The sequence below is a fragment of the Callithrix jacchus genome, chromosome 2, assembly GCF_049354715.1.
Source record: "Callithrix jacchus isolate 240 chromosome 2, calJac240_pri, whole genome shotgun sequence".
Taxonomy (NCBI): domain Eukaryota; kingdom Metazoa; phylum Chordata; class Mammalia; order Primates; family Cebidae; genus Callithrix; species Callithrix jacchus.
This window is the reverse complement of record NC_133503.1, coordinates 68,967,049-68,986,581: the sequence shown is the minus strand read 5'-3', so window position 1 is coordinate 68,986,581 and position 19,533 is coordinate 68,967,049. Positions and strand designations below refer to the sequence as shown.

The 19,533-nt window shown below is 41.2% G+C and overlaps 1 protein-coding gene across 45 annotated transcripts in view; it reads left to right on the top strand.

Moving 5' to 3' along the window:
- NSD1 (nuclear receptor binding SET domain protein 1) overlaps positions 1-19,533 on the top strand; it is a 159,397-nt gene that overhangs the window by 25,051 nt on the left and 114,813 nt on the right. For 7 of the 45 annotated variants that reach the window (XM_078364651.1, XM_078364652.1, XM_078364648.1 and 4 more), the window contains one exon: positions 11,674-11,705. The exons of the other annotated variants lie outside the window; for them this stretch is intronic. The gene's annotated coding sequence lies outside the window, so the exon portion shown is untranslated. The remainder of the gene's footprint in view (positions 1-11,673; positions 11,706-19,533) is intronic. 45 annotated transcript variants of the gene reach the window in all.

The following is a 19,533-nucleotide window of genomic DNA, read 5'->3' as shown; positions in this document are numbered from 1 at the left end:
AACTATTTGTACACCAACCTTTAGATCTTTAATATCTTTGTAAAGTTTTTTATAGTTTTTAGTGCATAATGTACATATATTTTTTGAGATGAAGTCTCGCTCTGTCACCCAGGCAGGAGTGCAGTGGTGCTATCTTGGCTTACTGCAACTTTTGCCTCCCGGGTTCAATCAATTCTCCTGCCTCAGCCTCCCAAGTAGCTGGAATTACAGGTGCTCGCCACCATGCCTAGCTAATTTTTTAAATTTTTTTGTAGAGGTGGGGTTTTACCATGTTGGCCAGGCTGGTCTCGAACTCCTGATCTCTGGTGATCCATCTGCCTCGGCCTCCCAAAATGCCAGGATTACACAGGTATGAGCCACCTCACTCACTTTGGCTTGCCAGTATTTTCTTGAGGATTTTTTGTCTTAATTCATGAAGGATTAATTAAGTCTGCAGTTTTCTTTTTTTCCCTTTTTCTTTACTGTTTATTTTTGTTTTTGTTTTTTGTTTTGTTTTGTTTTGTTTTTGAGACAGAGTCTCCCTTGTTTACCCAGGCTGGAGAGTGTGGTGGCAGGATCTCGGCTCACTGCAACCTCTGTCTCCCCAGTTGAAGCGATTCTGGTGCCTCAGCCTCTTAAGTAGCTAGGATTATAGGTGTGTGCCACCACACCTGGCTAATTTTTGTATTTTTAGTAGTGATAGAATTTTGCTGTGGTTGGCCAGGCTGGTCTCGAACTCCTGATCTCAGGTGATCTGTCCACCTCAGCCTTCCAAAGTGCTGAGATTACATGTGTGAGCCACCATCTGGCCTAAGTCTGAATTTTTTTTTTTTTTTTTTTTGAGATAGTCTTGCTCTATGGCCCAGGCTGGAATGCAGTGGTGTAATCTTAGTTTATTGCAGCCTCTGCCTCCCTGGCTCACGTGATTCTCCTGCCTCAGCCTCCTGAGAACCTGGGAGCATAGGCGTGTACCACCATGCCTGAATATTTTTTTTGTATTTTTGTAGAGTTGTAGAGATGGAGTTTCACCATGTTGGCCAGGCTTATCTTGAACTCCTGACCTCAGGTGATGTTCCCACCTCCGTCTTCCCAAGTGCTGGGATTATAGGCGTGAGCCACCGTGCCCGGGTAAGTCTGCAGTTTTTTTGTGATGCCTTTGTCTGTTATTGGTATCAGGGTAATACTGTGTTCAAGATTACCCGTGAATGAGCTTTACTTCATTTTTAATGTGATTTTAAAAAAAAGTTTTTTTTTCTTTTGATTTTTATTTTTGTTTTTGAGACAGAGTCACACTTTGTTGCTTAAGCTGGAATCCACGCTCTAGGCTTGCTGAAACCTCCACTTCTCAATTCAGGTGGTTCTCCTGCCTCAGCCTCCTGAATAGCTGGGATTACAGGCACGTGCAACCACTCCTAGCTAATTTTTTGTATTTTTAGTAGAGATGGGATTTCACCATGTTGGCCAGGCTGGTCTTGAAGTCCTGACCTCAGGTGACCTGCCTTCCTCAGCCTCCCAAAATGCTGGGATTATAGGGATGAGCCACCATGCCTGGCCTGCAGTTACTTCTTAAGTTCTCAATTAAAAGAGATTTTATCAGGGAGTTTTTTTGTAATTTAGCATTTTGAAAATTGCTACTGTTAACTGGGACAGTCCATTCATTTATCTATTTGTCATTCAGTTGTTTTTTTGAGTTACCCACTATGTCCCAGGCACTGGTAAGATAGGAATATCATTTGTACCTGAGGCAGGGCAACATATGCTTGGTTGAGAGGAGCATGACACAGGATTGTAAAGACTGAAATAGCTGCTGCTTTGGGAGAATAAAAAGTTGAGTATGGGCCAGACATGGTGGCTGATGCCTGTAATTCCAGCACTTAGGAGACTGAGGTGGGAAGATTGCTTGAGCCCAGTAGTTTGAGACGAGCATAGGGAACATAGGGAGGTCCAGCCTCTACCAAAAAATAAAAAAAAATTAGCGAGGTGCAGTTGCATGTGCCTGTGGTCCCAGCTAATTGGGAGGTTGAGGTGGGAAGATCACTTGAACTCAGGAGTTTAATGCTTCAGTGAGCTGTGATTATGCCACTGTATTCCAGCCTGGGTGACAGAGTGAGATGCTGTCTCAAATAAAAAAGACATTTAGAACCGGCCAGGAGCAGTGGCTCACACTTCCAAATCCTAGCACTTTGGGAGGCCGAGGTAGGCAGATCACAAGGTCAGGAGTTTGAGACCAGCCTGGCCAATATGGTGAAACCCCATCTCTACTAAAAATACAAAGAAATTAGCCAGGCATGATGGTGCATGTCTGTAATTTCAGCTACTTGGGAGGCTGTGGCAAGAGCATTGCTTGAACCCAGGAGGCGGAGGTTGCAGTGAGCCGAGATTGCGCCACTGCCCTTCAGCCTGGGTGACAGAATAAGACTGTTCCAAAAAAAAAAAAAAGTCAGTGTGGCATGATGAGGCTGGCAGGGTGGGACAGGAAGGGATGACATTAGAGGGGTAGGCAAAATATAAACCTTTCCCCATATTCTCCTATTTTTTTTAAATTAATATTTTCTTTTTTTTAATTTAAAAGAATTTATTTTTTAGAGACAGGGTTTCACCATGTTCACCACACTAGTCACGAACTCCTTGACCTCAGGTGATCCGCCCGCCTCGGCTTCCCAAAGTGCTGGGATTGCAGGTGTGAGCCACTGTGCCCAGCCTAGTATTTTGTTTCTAAATAGCGACAGGGTGTCACTCTTTTGCCCAGGCTGGGTCTCAAACTCCTGGGTTCAAGCAGTCCTTCCATATAGGCCTCTATTTTTGTGTAACGATTGAAATTATATTTTTTTCTACCTGAATTTTTCCTGTGAACATTGGGTTTTGTATTTACAAACCTGTTTTCTGTTTCTTTTCTTTTTGTTTCTTTTCTTTTTGAGGTAAAGTCCAGCCTGGAGTGCCATGGCACGATCTTGGTGCACTTGCAACCTCTGCCTCCTGGGTTCAAGTGATTCTCCTTCCTTAGCCTCCTGAGTAGCAGGGACTGCAGGTGTGTACCACCACTCCTGGCTAATATTTGTATTTTTAGTAGAGACGGGGTTTTACTATGTTGGTCAGGCTAGTCTTGAATTCCTGGCCTCAACAGATCTACCTGTCTCAGCCTCCCAAAGTGCTGAGATCACAGGTGTGAGCCAATGTTTCAGGCCCTTGTTTCTGTTTCTTAATTTTGGCTGCTACTTAGTGGGAAGAATCACAGATTAAATCTAATTGAGGCCTGGCGCGGTGTATCATGCCTGTAATTTGAGCACCTTCGGAGACTGAGATGGGCAGGTCATCTGAGGTCCAGAGTTTGAGACTGTCCTGACAAACATGGGAAAACTTATCTCTACTAAAAATACAAAAAATTAGCCAGGTGTGGTGGCTCACACCTGTAGTCCCAGCTACTTGGGAGACTGAGGCAGAGAATTGCTTGAACCCGGGAGGCAGAGGTTGCAGTGAGCTGAGATCACGCCACTGCATGCCAGCCTGGGCGAGAGAGTGAGATTCCATCTCAAAAAAACAAAAAAAATCTAATTGAAAAATCTCATCAGGTCTTTCCCATTTTTTACTGGGAATTTGTTAACATTGACCAGGCTGGAAGTCATTATGGGTTATTTTTGAGATGGGGGTCTCATTCTGTCACCCAGACTGCAGTTCAGTGGCAGAATCTTGGTGCACTGCAACCTCTGTGTCCCAGGCTTAAGCAATATTCTCATCTCTGCCTCCTGAGGAGCCAGAACCACAGGTATGTGCCACCACGCCTGGCTAATTTTTGTATTTTTAGTGGAGACAGAGTTGTGTCCTGTTTGCCAGGCTGATCTCAAACTTCTGAGCTGAAGCAATTTGCCTGCCTTGGCCTTCCAAAGTGCTGAGATTACAGGCGTGAGTTACTTTGCCTTGCCCATTATAGTTTTATAATATGTGTGTGTGTGTGTGTGTGTGTGTGTGTGTGTGTGTGTGTGTGTGTGTGTATGTTTGAGACTGGATTTCACTCTGTCATGCAGGCTGGAGTGCAGTGGTGCAACCTCAGTTCACTGCCTCCTGGACTCAAGCAATCCTCCCACCTCAGCCTCTTGGCACAGGCATCACCTCACCTGTCTAAGTTTTGATTTTTTGTAGAGATGGAGTTTTGCCATGTTGCCCAGGCTGGTCTGGAATTCCTGAGCTCAAGTGATCCACCTGCCTCGGCCTCCCAGTATGCTGGGATTACAGGCATGAGCTACTATGCTCAGTTGTACCCGGCTAACTTTAAAAAAATTTTTTGTAGAGACAGGGTCTCCCTATGTTGCCCAGGTTAGTCTTGAGCTGCTAGGATCACTGCTGGCCTTCAAAAGTAAATGTGAAATAATTAGTTAACTTCCCCCTCCACTGACAAATAATGCCAAAAGTGATAAAGATGAATGAAATGTCTTATATAGAAAGGCAGCTTGGGATTGTAGAAAGAATGTAGGCTTTGGAGTTGGAAGTTGGACAGACTTCCATTTGAGACCATATTTGAGTCCTGTGCTTCCCTTAGACAAGGAACCTTTCAACTTTAGTTTTTAATCTATAAGGTGTTTTGAAAATTAATTCCTAGTATAGTACTATACTAGTCAATGTTAACAAATTCCCAGTAAAAAATGGGAAAGACCCGATGAGATTTTTCAATTAGATTTTTTTTGTTTTTTTGAGATGGAATCTCACTCTCTCGCCCAGGCTGGCATGCAGTGGCGTGATCTCAGCTCACTGCAACCTCTGCCTCCCGGGTTCAAGCAATTCTCTGCCTCAGTCTCCCAAGTAGCTGGGACTACAGGTGTGAGCCACCACACCTGGCTAATTTTTTGTATTTTTAGTAGAGATAAGGTTTTCCCATGTTTGTCAGGACAGTCTCAAACTCTGGACCTCAGATGACCTGCCCATCTCAGTCTCCGAAGGTGCTCAAATTACAGGCATGATACACCGCGCCTGGCCTCAATTAGATTTAATCTGTGATTCTTCCCACTAAGTAGCAGCCAAAATTAAGAAACAGAAACAAGGGCCTGAAACATTGGCTCACACCTGTGATCTCAGCACTTTGGGAGGCTGAGACAGGTAGATCTGTTGAGGCCAGGAATTCAAGACTAGCCTGACCAACATAGTAAAACCCCGTCTCTACTAAAAATACAAATATTAGCCAGGAGTGGTGGTACACACCTGCAGTCCCTGCTACTCAGGAGGCTAAGGAAGGAGAATCACTTGAACCCAGGAGGCAGAGGTTGCAAGTGCACCAAGATCGTGCCATGGCACTCCAGGCTGGACTTTACCTCAAAAAGAAAAGAAACAAAAAGAAAAGAAACAGAAAACAGGTTTGTAAATACAAAACCCAATGTTCACAGGAAAAATTCAGGTAGAAAAAAATATAATTTCAATCGTTACACAAAAATAGAGGCCTATATGGAAGGACTGCTTGAACCCAGGAGTTTGAGACCCAGCCTGGGCAAAAGAGTGACACCCTGTCGCTATTTAGAAACAAAATACTAGGCTGGGCACAGTGGCTCACACCTGCAATCCCAGCACTTTGGGAAGCCGAGGCGGGCGGATCACCTGAGGTCAAGGAGTTCGTGACTAGTGTGGTGAACATGGTGAAACCCTGTCTCTAAAAAATAAATTCTTTTAAATTAAAAAAAAGAAAATATTAATTTAAAAAAAATAGGAGAATATGGGGAAAGGTTTATATTTTGCCTACCCCTCTAATGTCATCCCTTCCTGTCCCACCCTGCCAGCCTCATCATGCCACACTGACTTTTTTTTTTTTTTGGAACAGTCTTATTCTGTCACCCAGGCTGAAGGGCAGTGGCGCAATCTCGGCTCACTGCAACCTCCGCCTCCTGGGTTCAAGCAATGCTCTTGCCACAGCCTCCCAAGTAGCTGAAATTACAGACATGCACCATCATAAGGTTAGCAGCAAATATCTACTAGACCAGCCTGGGCAACATGGCAAAACTCCATCTCTACAAAAAATCAAAACTTAGACAGGTGAGGTGATGCCTGTGCCAAGAGGCTGAGGTGGGAGGATTGCTTGAGTATTTGCTGCTAACCTTATTTCTCATAGTTAACATATTCAGTGCCACATGCCAGGCAGCCAGGGTCTGTACTAAGCACTTAATAAGTATTATCTCATTTAATCCTCAAAAGAACCCTACCTAAGTTGCTAGACACAGCCATTATTTCAGGTTTACACATTAAGAAATTGAAGCTCAGAGAGATTTAATTGGTTGCCCAAGTGGTGGTGCTGGTATTCCAACTAAGGCCATCTGCTTTCAGAGCATTTACTGTTAGGCTGCCTCTCCTGTTGCAAAGACTAAGAAAACTTAACTACATAATATATTTTTAGTGGATTCTTAACTTTTTGTAAATACAAGGTTAAAATGAGAGGTAGGATTTTTTTTTTGTTTGTGAGATAATGATCTTGCTCTGATGAGAGGTAGGAATTTGATTACTTGTATTTGTGGTCTGCATATAAATTTGGCCTAAAAACATCAATAGAAAGGCAGATGCCATCTGCAAATCTGTCCCATCCTGTACCTCACAGGAAAATAATAGCTTTTTTTTTTTTGAGACAGAGTCTTGTTCTGTCACCCAGGCTGGAGTGCAATGGCTTGATCTCGGCTCACTGCATCCTCAGCCTCCTGAGTAGCTGGGATTATAAGCACCCATCACCAAGCCTGGCTAATTTTTCTATTTTTAGTAGAGACAAGGTTTCACCACATTGGCCAGGCTGGTCTCAAACTCCTGACCTCATGACCTGCCTGCCTCAACTTTCCAAAGTGCTGGGATTACAGGCGTGAGTCATCAAGCCCAGCCAGAAAATGTAACTTCTTTCTAGTATGAGGATTTATTTCTTTGTCTGACTTCTGAGTTGTAGCCATTTATTAACAATCACATTGTAAGTATAACTATGAAGTAATAAAATATTCTTTCCTTTTATTATACTGGAGATGAATGCTTCATTCAAAAAATAGTTTTATCTTGGGAAGGTAGCCACTTTTTAAAATTTGAGATAAATAGCCGGGCCCAGGCAGGTGGATCACCTGAGGTCAGGAGTTCAAGACTTGCCTGGGCAACATGGTGAAACCATGTTTCTCTACTGAAAATACAATTAGCTGGGCATGGTGGTGGCCGCCTGTAATCCCAGCTACTTGGGAAGATGAGGCAGGAGAATTGCTTGAATCCAGGAGATGGAGGTTGCAGTGAGCTGAGATTGTGCTGTTGCATTCAAACCTGGGTGATGGGTGAAACTCCCATTTCATTAAAAAAAAAAAAAAAATGGAGGTGAAATTTAAATAACTTAAGCCTGATTGTAGTGGTTCACACCTATAATTCCAGCACTTTGGGAGATCCGGACAGGAGGATCACTTGAACTCAGAAGTTTGAGACCAGCTTACTCAACATAGGGAGACCTTGTCTCTACAAAAAATAAAATATACAAATTTTAAAATTAAATAAGTTAAAATACACCATTGTAACTATTTTATTTTATCTTATTTATTTTGAGACAGAGTCTTGTTCTGTCACCCAGGCTGGAGTGCAGTGGGAGTATCACAGCTCACTACAACCTCTGCCTCCCAGGTTCAAGTGATTCTTCTGCCTCACCCTCTAACTGTGATTACAGGGGCCTGCCACCACACCCTGCTAATTTTTGTGTTTTTAGTAGAGACAGGGTTTCGCCATGTTGGCCAGACTGGTCTTGAATTCCTGATTGAGCTCAAGTGTTCTTCTTGTCTTGGCCTCCCAAAGTGAGCCACCGTGCCTGTCCTTAGCCTACTTTAAAATTGGATTTGCCTTTTTCAAAAATTGAGTTCTTTATATATTGTGGATATTAAATCCTTAAATAGAGATATGATTTGCAAATTTTTTTTCCCCATTCTGTTTCTCTAGGCTCTTTCACATTCTTTTTCTTTCTGAGACAAAGTCCTATTCTGTTGCCCAGGCTGGATTATAGTGGTGTGATCATAACTCATTGCAGCCTCGACTTCCCTGGGGTGAAGCAATCCTTCCCTCCCACCTCAGCCTCCCAAGTAGCTAGGTCTACAGGTATGCACCACCATGCCTGGCAAATCATTGTTGTTGTTATGATAGGCTCCCATCGTATTGCCCAGGCTGTAACTCGGATTCAAGTAATCTTCTAGCCTTGGCCTCCCGAAGTAGTGGGATTATGGGCATGATCCACTGCTCCTAGCCCACATTCTTGATAATTTTCTTTCATTTAAAAAGTTTTAGTTTTAAACTTTTTAAATGAAAATGGGCATGGTGGCTCATGCCTATAATCCCAGCACTTTGAAAGGCCAAGGTGGGTGGATCTCTTAAGCTCAGGGGTTCAAGACCACCCTAGGCAACATGGCAAAACCATGTCTCTACAAAAAATACATGGCATGCACCTGTAGTCTGAACTACTGGAGAGGCTGTGACAGGAGGATCGCTTGAATCTGAGACCAGAGGCTGCATTGAGTGAAAATGATGCCACTGAACTCTAACCTGGTTAACAGACTGAGATGCTGTCTCAAAAAAAAAAGTTTTAGTTTTTTTTGCAGAAGGGATTCTAACTTCATCTAATTTTTTTGTTGTTGTTGCTCACAGTTTTATTGTTCAGTCTCTGAATCTTTTGCCAGATCTGAAGTTATGAACACTTATCCCTAAGTTTTCTTATAAAAGTTTTGTAGTTTTAACTCTTATGTTTAGGCCATTGATATATTTTGAGTTACTTTTTTTTTTTTGAGATGGAGTCTCATTGAGTTGCCCAGGCTGGAGGGCAGTGGTGTGATCTTGGCTCACTGACACTACCGCTTCCTGGGTTCAAGCAGTTCTCTTGCCTCAGCCTTCTGAGTAGCTGGGATTGCAGTCACATGCCACCACGTCCAGCTAATTGTTTTGTTTATTTTTAGTAAAGAAATGGAGTTTTACCATTTTGGCCAGGCTGGTCTCAAACACCTGACTTCAAGTGATCTGCCCACCTCGACCTTCCAAAGTGCTGGGATTACAGGTGTGAGCCGCTGCACCCAGCCTTGAGTTACTTTTTATATATATTGAATGATGTATAAGCCAAAGTTTATTAGGTAATCTAGTTTTCTCAGTACCGTATGTTGAGGAGATTATTATTCTTTTTCCATTGAATTCAAAATAAGACTAATTTTTTAACATTCCTTTCAAAAGACCATTCTTTTTCCATTTGCTATTGTTTTTTCCTTGTCAAAAATTTATTGAATATGGCTGGGTGCCTGACCAACATGGAGAAACCCTGTCTGTACTAAAAATACAAAATTAGCCAGGCATGGTGGTGCATGCCTCTAATTCCAGCTACTTGGGAGGCTGAGGCAGGAGAATTGCTTGAACCCAGAAGGTGGAAGTTGTGGTGAGCCGAGATTGCATCATTGCACTCCAGCCTGGGGAACTAGAGCAAAACTCTGTCTCAAAAAAAAAAAAAACAACAAATTATTGAATGTATTTGTGAGGCTTTATTTCTAAATTTTTCAATTTTATTCGGTTGGTCTGTATTTCTACTCTTAGGCTACTAGTACGCACCGTTTTTCATTACTGTAGCTGAATTCTGCTTCTGTGAGTTCTTTAATCTTATTTTGTTTTCCAGTACAGATGGTCCCTGATTTACAATGGTTCTACTTAGAATTTTTGAACTTCACGATTGGCTTATCTGGGTGTCACCCCAGAGTAAGTTGAGCATCTGCAGTTCACAATGGTTTGACTTACTATATTTTCGACTTATGATGGGGTAATTGGGATGTAACCCCATTGTGAGTTGAGGAGCATCACTGTTGTTTTGGCTGTTCAGGCTTTCTGTCGTTTAATGTGATTTTTACTTTTTTGTGGAGGTGTCCAGCATTGACTGAATTTAGGACCTCGTGCATACAGTTCCATGTGAATTTGAGATTAGCTTTTAATTTCTTTAAATAGGCCATTGGAATTTTCATCAGGATTCCACTGAATCTGCAAACCATTTTAAGGGAGTATTGCCATTTTAACAACACAGTATTAAAACTTTTAAGTGAAATGAACTTGGGATGTCTTCCCATTTCTTTCTTTTCTTTTCTTTCTTTCTTTTTTTTTTTTTTTTTTTTTTTTTTTGAGACAGAGTCTCACACTGTTACCTGGGTTGAAGTGCAATGGCCCAATCTCGGCTCAGTGCAGCCTCTGCCTCCTGGGTTCAAGTGATTCTCCTGCCTCAGCCTCCCAAGTAACTGGGATTTAGCCACTACGCCCGGCTAATTTTTTGTATTTTTGGTAGAGACAGGGTTTCACTATTTTGGCCAGGCTGTTCTCGAACTCCTGACCTCGTGATCCGCCCACCTCGGCCTCCCAAAGTGCTGGGATTACAGGTGTGAGCCAATGCACCTGGCCTCTTCCCGTTTCTTTAGGTGTTTAATTTCCTTTCAACAATGTTTTCTAATTTTCACTGTATAAGACTTTTCAACACCTAGGTTAAATTTATTCATAGATACAAACAATTGTTCGTTCCCATGGTTTTACTTAATGGTTTTTTAACTTTATTATAGGGTTTACTGGAGTATTAAATGCGTTTTTAATTTATGGCATTTTTGACTTATGATGAGTTTGTTGGGACTTAGCCCTATTGTAATTTGAGGAGCATCTATCTGTGTGTCTGTCTTTTGGATGCTGTTGTAAGTGGAATTTTTTTGCTCAGTTTCCTTTTTGGATTGTGCATTACTTTTTTTTTTTTTTTTTTTGACGTGGAGTCTTGCCCTGTTGCCCAGGCTGGATTACAATGGTGAGATCTTGGCTCACTGCAACTTCTGCCTCCCAGGTTCAAGTGATTCTCCTGCCTCAGCCTCCTGGGTAGCTGAGATTACAGGCACCTACCACCACACCCAGCTAATTTTTGTATTTTTAGTAGAGATGGGGTTTCACCATGTTGGTCAGGCTGGTTTCGAACTCCTGACCTCAGGTGATCCACCTGCCTTGGCGTCCCAAAAGTGCTGGGATTGTAGTCGTTAGCCACCGTGCCTGGACAGTTTATTCCTACAGCATAAAAATCCATGCTTCAGGATTCGATGACTCTAGGAAAGCATTTTCTGCATCTTGCTAGTTTGTAGAAGCGTTTTTCCTGCAAAAAACAGTTGAGATTCTTGAAGAAGTTGTAGTCAGTTGGGGAGAGGTCAGGTGAATATGGCAGATGAGGCAAAACTTCTTAGCCCAATTTGCTCAACTTTTGAAGCATTGGTTGTGTAATGTGTAGTCAGGCATTGTTGTGAATAATTGGGCCCTTTTAGTTGACGAATGCCGGCTGCAGGCATTGCAGTTTTCCTTGCATCTCATGATTTGCTGAGCATACTTCTCAGATGTAATGGTATTGCCAGGATTCAGAAAGCTATAGTGGATCAGACCAGCAGCAGACCACCAAGCGGTGACCATGACCTTTTTTTGGTGCAAGTTTGGTTTGGGAAGTGCTTTGGAGCTGCTTCTTAGTCCAACCACTGTGGTATTGGTTACCGGTTGTTGGATAAATCCACTTTTTATTGCATGCCACGGTCAAATTAAGAAATGGTTCATTGTTAATGTGTAGAATAAGAGGAGAAGACAGTTCAGAACGACGATTTAAAAAAAAAATTTTTGCTGAGCTCATGAGGTGCACCCACTTATTGAGCTTTTTCACTTTTCCAATTTGCTTCAAATGCTGAACGACCGTAGAATGGTCGACGTTGAGCTCTTCGACAACTTGGGTAAGTTTTAAGAGGATCAGCTTCGATGATTGCTCTCAATTGGTTGTTGTCAACTTCCCATGGCCGCCCACTACTCTCCTCATCTTCAAGGCTCTCACCCGCTTCGCAGAAGTTCTTGAACCACTACTGCACTATACGTTTGTTTGAAGTTCCTGGGCCAAACGTGTTGTTGATGTTGTGAATTGTCTCCACTGCTTTATGACCCGTATTGAACCTGAATAAGAAATTGCTCAAATTTCCTTTTTGTCTAACACCATTTCCATGGTGTGAAATAAACCATGGAACTTTGTGAAGTAATAAGTCTTTAGCGAAAATAACATAAAGCAAGAAGTGCCCATTAAAATGACATATAACATAACCACATTTATTTAAGAATGTATTCCAGTATCAAATGGCAAATTCCAACAATGCAAAAACTGCAGTTACTTTTATACCAACCTAATAGTTTGCTTAGTGTTTTTATCATGAAAGGGTGTTGGATTTTTAAAATGTCTTTTCTGTCTGTTGAGGTGATCATGTGTTATTTTGCTTTTTGTATTATTGTGGGGTATAATTGATTTTTTTCTTTCTTTGATTGGGGTCAGTACCCTTTTTGTTTTTGTAAAGTGTGCATGACTTTATTTATTTACTTTGTTAGAGATGGAGTCTCACTCTGTCGCCCAGGCTGGAGTGCAGTGGCATGATCTTGGCTCACTGCAACCTCCCAGGTTTCAAGTAAATCTCCTGCCTCAGCCTCTGGAGTAGCTGGGACTACAGGCGCGTGCTGTCCCTCTTGGCTAATTTTTTTTTTTTGTATATTAGTAGAGATGGAGTTTCACCATGCTGCCCAGGCTGGTCTCAAACTCCTGAGCTCAGGCAATCTGCCTGCCTCGTCCTCCCAAAGTGCTAGGATTACAGGCATAAGCCACTGTGCCCAGCTGACTTCATTTTCTTTTTATTTTTTGGAAAGCATATCATTCATCCATTTGTAAGTATATAGTTCAGTGCATTACATATATTCAGTGTTATATAACGTCATTATCTATACCAAAGTGTTTCAACATCCCCAACATAAACTATTAATTAAACAGTAATTCCAAATAGCTCCCTATTTCTACTCCTTGGTAACCTGGATTATTTCTCTCCCTTTGAATTTGCCTATTTTATTTTAGGTAATTAATATAAATGGTACCATATAATATTTATCTCTTTATATCTGGCTTATTTTACTTAACATAAAGTGGGGCCAATTTTAACACATTTTTATCACTTCAAAATGAAACCTTCTTGCTTGATAATTTACTGTGTTTAAAAAAAAAGGAAACCTTGTACCCTTCAATTACCATCCTCCTACACCTCAACTTCCCCATCCCTAAGTAACCATTAAACCATTTCCTGTCTCTAGATCTATTTGAGACTCATGCCAATGGAATTATATAATATGTAGACTTTTGTGACTGTTTTTTTTCTATTAGCATGATGTTTTTCTAGGTTTATCCCTATTTTAGCATGTATCAGTACTTCATCCCTTTTTTTGGCCCCATAATACTTCCTTGTATGGATATTTCACATTTTGTTACCGTTTGTCAGTTGGTGGTCATCATCCCAAACAACTTTGTACATATTCAATGACCCTCCATTCCTCTCTTTGTCTATTTTGACCATTTCATAGTAACTCTATTTGAGGTTTCTGTGAATTTGCCTTTCCTAGGTAGTTCATATAAGTGGAGTCATACAATATTTGTCCATTTGTGTCTGGTGTATTTCACTTAGCATAATGCTTTCAATGTTTTTGCATGTTGCAGTATGTATCAGGACTTCATGTCATGGTTGAATAATCTTCCATCATGTAAATAATAACACTTCATATTATCCCTCCCTCTGTGTTGGATATTTGAGTTGATTTTACCTTTTCAATAATGTGAATGATGTTGCTATGAACGTGGGTGTGCAAATATCTGTTTGACTCCCTGCTTTCAGTTCTTTTTGGTATATGCCTAGCAGCTGGGTCACATGGTAATTTCATACTTACCTCTTCGAGGAATTCCACTCCTTCTTTCTTAAGTTTTTTCTTTAAACTTTTGAAGGGTTTCCTTAGTTCAAATAATTGCTGTTTTGGGGAGATACTGGCCCTTGAAGTTCATGACAACTCCGTTTCCTCTGATGTCACTGTAGATACTTTTGACTGTGACAACCTTTGCTAAAAATATTTTTGGATCCTGGATGTGGTGATTCATACCTGTAAACCTAGCATTTTGGGAGGCCAAGGTGTAAGCATTTCTTGAGGCGAGAGTTAGAGACACTTTTGGAGTTTATTTTTAATAATTGTCTTTTTTTTTTTTTTAATCTCAGTCTTAAAATTATTTCTTCAAAGACAGTTGTGCTTAGACCTTCATGCTTCTATCAGGTAAAATGAAATAAAGACTGAATCTGGTGAATAAATAACACTAGTAGATAATAGCTTCTAAGTGAGATTTTGAAGTAACGTGAATGGTTTTCATCATGTAATATGTAGAAATGACTTCTTAGTGATAATGTGTGCTAGGATTTGGCAAGCAGTAGCCTGCAGTCCAAATCAGGCTAAGCTAACAGCTGTTTTTATACAACCAATGAACCAACAGTTTTTCATTGAGGCAAAATCATTGAGGCTCATGTCTGTAATCCCAGCACTTTGAGAGGTTGAGATGGGAGGATGGCTTGAGCCCAGGACTTGGAGACCAGTCTAGGCAACATAGCAAGCCCCTGTGCCTACAAAAAATTTTTTTTAATTAGCTGGATGTGGTGGCACACATTGTGTTGTCCCAGCTACTTGGAAAACAGAGGTGGGAGGATCACTTGAGCCTGGTGTGTTGAGGCTGCAGTGAGCTGAGATTGTGCCTTTGCACTCTAGCCTGGGCAACAGAGCAAGAGACCTTGCCTCAAAAAAAAAAATTTTTTTTGTATCATGTTAGAATTATATAAAATTAAAACATCAGTAACTATGAAGTTCTGTTGGAACATGGCCACTCATATGTTGTCTGTGGCTGCTTTTGTGCTGTGATGGGAGGATTGACTGATTTTGAGTGTATGTCTTGCAGAATCTAAAATATTTATTATCTGGCTTTTATACGGAAAAACGTTTACTGAAGTGTGTGATTATCACAGGTTATTGATTGGTATTCTGAGAAAAATAATTGTTCATACATGTTCTAGTGTGACTGCCAAAATATTGTTTCATAAGTATATCTAATATTTTTAGTTTTAATGGATGAAACAGTAATTTCGTGGTTAAATTAACAGTAATGCAACTTACTCTGATTAGTGGGAAGGATGTTTTAGTGATATTTTCATATTCACATTATCCTGTTAGCATTCCTTTTTGTTTTCTTCCTTGGTCATCAGAAAAGAGGGTGAAAGATCTTCAGTGCTCTCATAATACTATTAACTGTATTTACCTTTTTATTTATTTATTTTTTTTGAGACAGAGTCTCGCTCTGTGGCCCAGGCTGGAGTGCAGTGGCTTGATCTCTGCTCACTGCAACCTCCGCCTCCCAGGTTCAAGTGATTCTCCTGCCTCAGCCTCCCAAGTAGCTGGGATTACATGCACCTGCCACCATGCCCAGCTAATTTTTGTATTTTTAGTAGAGACGGGTTTTGCCATCTTGACTAGGCTGGTCTTAAACTCCTTACCTCAAGTGATCTGCTCCACCTTGGCCTCCCAGAGTGCTGGGATTACAGGCATGAGCCACTGCGAGGGCCTCATAACACTGTTATATAGCTTTTGAAATAGTATGTTATGATTATTTTTGTGTCCTGTATTCCTCACTTCCTCACTAAATTGGGATTGTGTTGTATTATATATTATTGGGATCTACACAGTTTATGGTAAGTAGGTATGCAATAAATATTTTGGGAGAAATGAATGGTCTGTGAGATAAACAGATATCTAAGTCATTTATCATCTCTTGGTTGTCCTGCAGAGAAGAGATCTAAAGTTGTATTTTAGAGTTTTTTTTTTTTTTTTTTTTTTTAAGTAAGGATTTCTTGCTGGTGACAGAATTAGTGCAGAAAATTACTATAATCAATGCACCATTGTCCAAAATACTTATCTGCCTTTTTTTTGACACAGAGTCTTGCTCTTGTCACGCAGGCTGCAGTGCAATGGTGTGATCTCAGCCTGCAAACTTCCGCCTCCTAGGTTCAAGCGATTCTCCTGCCTCAGCCTCCCAAGTAGCTGGGATTACAGGTGCCTACTACAACCCCCGGCTAATTTTCTTCTGTATTTTTGGCAGAGATATTGACCAGGCTGTTATCAAACTCCTGACCTCTGGTGATCCGCCTACCTTGGCCTACCAGAGTGCTGGTATGACACCGTTCCCAGCCTTATGTGATTTTTAAGTCATTGTATTTATTATATTGTTGATTTAGTTTTGGGCAAATGTGTTGACAGAAGATTTGGACAAATGTGGTCATGAAAGGTTATGCTTAATTTGCTGTAATTCAGCAGTGAATAGGAGGAAAATTTGAATGTATGTATGTTACAGATAGTCTTTTTTGAGTCTGGGCACGTGAGTCACACCTGTAATCTCAGCACTTTGGGATGCCAGTGTGGGATGACTGCTTTAACCCAGGAGTTTGAAACGAGCTTGGGCAACGTGACAAAACCTCATTTCTTAAAAAAAAAAATTAAAAAAATTAACCAGACTCGTGGCAGGTCACTAGTCCCAGCTGCTTGTTGGGGTTAGGGCTAAGGTGAGAGGATCACTTAAGCTCAGTAGATGTAGGCTGCAGTGAGCTGTGATTGGGCCACAGCACATTAGCCTGAGTGACAGAATGAGACCTTGCCACAAAAAAAAAAGTATTTGAAACTCTTCTTCAGAGGTTATTTTTGGAAAAGCAAATTTTTATATACATATACATATACATACATATATATATATTATATATATATATACACATCCATACATACATATATATTTATTTATTTTTTTAGACATAGTCGCAATCCCTTGCCCAGGCTGGAGTGCGGTGGCGCCATCTTGGCTCACTGTAACCTCTGTCATCTGGGTTCAAATGATTCTCCTGCCTCAGCCTCCCAAGTAGCTAGGATTATAGGCGCCTGCCACCACGATTTTTGTATTTTTAGTAGAGATGGAGTTTCACCATGTTGGCCACCCTGGTCTTGAACTCCTGACCTCATGGTCCACCCACCTCAGCCTCCCAAAGTGCTGGGATTACAGGCGTTAGCCACCACACCTGGCCAGTAAATAATATTATAGCTTTGACTATAATAGTGTAATATCATTTAAGCCATATGGAAAATGATACTTTGTATGAAAATAGTAACATCAAGAGTAAAGTTTTCTTAATAACATACTCTTCAGATGTCAAGTGATAGATACATCCTATTTCCATTTTATGACAAAGCATGTTTGTGATATAAACATTATTCGATTGCAAAAATTCTTTTTTTTTTTTTTTTTTTTTGAGATGGAGTCTTGCCTTGTCACACATGCTGGAATCTATGTAGTGGTGCCATCTCGGCTCACTGCAACCTCTGCCTTCCAGGTTCAAGTGATTCTCCTGCCTCAACCTCCTGAGTAGCTGGGATTACAAGCACGCGCCACCACGCCCAGCTAATTTTTGTATTTTTAGTAGGCACAGGGTTTCAACATGTTGACTAGGCTGGTCTTGAACTCCTGACCTCGAGTAATCTACCCACCTTGACTTCCCAAAGGGATTGCAGGCATGAGCCCCTGCACTTGGCCTGATTGCAAAAATTCTAAACATTTTAGTGACTTCAGTGTTTTGAAATTGAGGAATTAAAATCAAAGATGTAAGTATTTGATTCTTCTTCTTTTTTTTTTTTTGAGATGAAGTTTCATACTTTTTGTCCAGTCTGGAGTGCAGTGGCGCGATCTTGGCTCACTGAAGCCTCCACCTTCCAGGTTCAAGCAATTCTTGAATCCCAAAGTGCTGGGATTACAGGTGTGAGCCACGGAGCCTGGCCGTTGTTCTTTTTTTTAAGCGACGGTGCCGTGGCACAGTCATGGCTTACTGCAGCCCTGAACTCCTGGGCTTAAGGAGTCCTCCCAACTTCAGCTTCCTGAGTAGGTAGGACTACAGGCACAAACCACCACACCCAACCCCATGATTGTTCTATTAATGTTTATAACTGTATAATTAGTATATGATCTGCATTTACTGGACATGTTTAAAATCTGGTTATATCATTATTTTTTCTGATTATTAATACAGTTAAAATCTAGAAAGGCTCATTCCTATAAGGGATACATTGTGTTGGAAGAGCTTATAACAACTTGTTTTATGTTTTGCCAAAATGCCTTAGAATTCTTTAACTTGAGGGTGTAGTCCAGAGTCCAGGTCCAATTTCTAGAGTCCAGGTCCAACTTTCTGGAAAAGTAGCATGGCAGATATCCATTTCTTCGGGATCAGTCAGAATTGAGCTCAGTAATTAATTGGAAAGTTTTTCTTTTGAATGTTTCAGTGGTAAATGGAAACAATATTGGCTACTAGAATTCTTACGAGGATTTTGTTATGTGTGGAAGAACTATGATTACAGGTGTCACAAATTACTTTTTTTACTTACTAATTTATTAATGGGTTATGTGGTATGCACTGTTTTTTTTTTTGAGACAGGGTCTCTGTTGTCCAGGCTGAAGTATAGTTTTGCGGTGTTTTAAGTGCTGGGAATACTCTGATGAACAGAATAGACATTTTGTCTGCCCTCATGGATCCTTAAGTAAAGTGGGAAAGGCAAACTTTAAACAAGGATTCGGCTGGGCGCAGTGGCTTAGGCCTGTAATCCTGGCACTTTGGGAGGCTGAGGCAGGTGGATCACTTGAGGTCAGGAGTTCGAGACCAGTCTGGCCAACATGGCAAAACCCCGTTTCTACTAAAAATTAGCCAGGTGTGGTGGTGCATGCCTGTAATCCCAGCTACTTGGGAGGCTGTGGCAGGAGAATCTCTTGAACCTAGGAGGCAGAGGTTTTAGTGAGCCAAGATTGCACCACTCCACTCCAGTCTGGGTGACAGAGCGAGACACGTTTTCCCAAAAAAACACAACAACAACAAAACAGCAACAACAACAAGGATCACTTGAGCTTGGGTGACAGATTTACACCCTGTCTTTGAAAGAAAAAAAAATCAGTATTAGATTGTATGTTCACATCTATATGTGTGAGAACCTATATGTGTGGGAACTCTTCATACCAACCAGTGTCCGGATCTTTCTCCCAACCCTCTCTAATTGCCTTTTAAGGAAACCTTTATTTCTTTTTACTTTTCATTTTTTTTTTTTCTGAAATGGAGTCTTGCTCTGTTGCCTAGGCTGGAGTGCACTGGTGTGATCTTGGCTCACTGCAGCCTCCACCTCCTGGGTTCAAGCGATTCTTCTGCCTCAGCCTCCTGAGTAGCTGGGATTACAGGCGCCTGCCACCATTTTTTTTTTTCTTTAGTGGAGACGGGGTTTCACCGTGTTGAGGATGGTCTCGATTTCCTGACCTCATGATCCACCTGCCTTAGCCTCCCAAAGTACTGGGATTACAGGCCTCAGCCACTGTGCCTGGCCAATAAATCTTTATTTCAGTTAAGATTTTAGAGCTGTTTTCATTTTCTCCTTAATTTTTTGCATATTTTGCTAATGCAAAAAATTACATTAAATTTTTATTATTATTTTTGAGACAGCCTCTTGCTCTGTTGCCCCAGCTGGAGTGCAGTGAAGCAGTCTCAGTTCACTGTAACCTCTGGTTCAAGCAGTTCTCATACTACAACCTCCTGAGTAGCGGAGACTGCAGGTGTGCGCTACCACACCGGTCTAATTTTTAGTAGAGACAGTTTCATCATATTG